This window comes from Propithecus coquereli, unplaced genomic scaffold, assembly GCF_000956105.1.
Source record: "Propithecus coquereli isolate 6110/MARCELLA unplaced genomic scaffold, Pcoq_1.0 Scaffold45, whole genome shotgun sequence".
Classification (NCBI taxonomy): Eukaryota; Metazoa; Chordata; class Mammalia; order Primates; family Indriidae; genus Propithecus; species Propithecus coquereli.
The window spans coordinates 6574871-6576989 of NW_012150285.1; the positions used below are offsets into that span (position 1 = coordinate 6574871).

The following is a 2119-nucleotide window of genomic DNA, read 5'->3' on the forward strand; positions in this document are numbered from 1 at the left end:
AAAAAAAAAAAAAGAAAGTTCTTATTTTCTTCTGAGTCTGCTTGGTTTTCCCTTTGTAAGTTAACACAGAATCATCACATACCCGCACAGTCTCTTTCTCTGTCTAATAAACGTGCTGAGAGGTGAAGGGCTCAATCCCGACATCAGGGAGTCCTGACATGCAGGTCCTGTTGCTCAGGAGCCCAGGCCTGAGGGTGCAGAACTCTCAGCCTCGCGTTGGTCCCACCAGGGCTGTTCTGTGCCTTCTAGGCTGCCAGCCCGAAGAGCGCTTGGACGTCATGCCCTGATGCCCCGTCCTGGCTGTTCTGGGTCTTGTAGAGCTTGAGGAAACAGGAGCTCTGGGCCATAAAGCTCTGGGTATCTGCCTGAGGGTAGCATCTGGCCACCAGGCTGGACAGGGGGCTGCCATCCCCAAATGCTGCCCACGTGTCAATCCCACGCAACCCGTAGAGCCACCTGTGCACAGCTACTGCTGGTTACACCAACAGAAAACGCTTTGCCTAATCCTTACTTTACCGAAGGGGCAGGGCGAGGAAGGAGGTGGATGTCCTCTGTTCACAGTAATACCCACTGCATTTCCCTTTTCTCTTTTAATTTACTCGATGATGGTAGTAACACTTAACACGAGATCTACCCTCTTAATACGTTTGCTAGTGTACATTACTGTTGACTGTAGCTACAACATTGTGCATTTACTTTTCACTTTGTGTTTATGTTTAGTGAGAAAGTCTTCAGGATCCAAATGCTCTGTCTCTGCTGCAGGGAAAGTTTGAGAACAAGGAGCTCAGTTTAGCCTGTTTGCTGAGAGAAAGGAAGCCAGTCCGGAAGTGTGTTGTGGGAAGGAGTTGAGCAGGGTTAGGGTGGGGAAACAGGGCAATTTCCCCAGTTTTTGTAAGCCGGTTCTCTACTTACTGACTTTGAAATATGCTGGGAACACTAACCCCCTTCTCCATGATCACCTGATACAATATATTAATACAAACTGTTCAAAGCTACATACTGATAGTTCGATTATTAGCTGCTGTATGTCTGCACCGCCACGAATACAGATCGCTGGCCACCAGTGTTCGCTATCTTTCGCTTTCTTTTCTAAGTTTAGAAACAAACACTTCTTAGGGAAACTATTTATAAAACCAGCCCTGCTTATTCAGAATTGACTCATGAAACCAAATGAACTTACACAGTGTTCACATGCATGAATTTAATGCATATTATGTTATATGCATGCATTTAATATGTAGTCACTGGACTGCATGGCAGGTAGAAATAAGAGGTATTGATAGAAATTACTCTTTAGGGTCATTTTTACAACATTACACGTTAGTTTTCAAGTTCTTCCTTTCCAAGAGATTGGTGTTAATAGACCGTAGACTTCTGCCACCTTTTATCACCACAGATAATAGAGGTTTAGCAATTTAATGACAGACGAGTGAGGAGATATGTTTGCAGTATCCATTTAAATGTTAGGAACTGGTGTTTTCATAGAAAAATTAGCTACACCTGATCAGCGCTTTGCAGCCCCTGAGGAGTGGCAGTCCCAGGCAGGTTCCGGGTTCCAGGCTGGTTTGCTGCCGTATCAACCATGTGTTCAGTCTGTAGAAGAAGGTGTTCTTTGTCAGACTGCAGGGACGCCTCCAGCCAAAGCTGCCTTGGTTCCCAGAGAACACCTGCATTTTTCTCCTTAGCCTCAGGGAACACAACGTGACATTCTCTTCTGAAGGGACGCAGTGTGCAATAAATATGATCGAGATTTCTGGAACTGAATTAGGGAAATGGAAACCCAGACAAATGAAGGGAATCAGGCTGATGTTTCCATCTTTTTCAGATTTACATGAGCCCAGAGGTAATTCTATGCAGGGGCCATTCAACCAAAGCAGACATCTACAGCCTGGGGGCCACGCTTATCCACATGCAGACGGGCACCCCGCCCTGGGTGAAGCGCTACCCTCGCTCGGCCTACCCCTCCTACCTGTACATAGTAAGTGTGGTCAACCCCGGCTGGGGCGGGGGGGTGAGTTCCACCTACTGTGGGCAGGGGAGGGGGCTGCCCTTCATCCTGTAACACGGGCGTCCCCAACCTATGGTGAGTTGTATAATTATTTCATTATATATTACAATG

At 46.7% G+C, this 2119-nt stretch overlaps 1 protein-coding gene across 1 annotated transcript in view; it reads left to right on the forward strand.

Annotated features, from left to right (window-relative positions):
* The window catches only part of LOC105818750 (mitogen-activated protein kinase kinase kinase 8-like), a 70106-nt gene that overhangs the window by 24528 nt on the left and 43459 nt on the right, over positions 1-2119 (forward strand). The gene's annotated exons all lie outside the window — the stretch shown is intronic.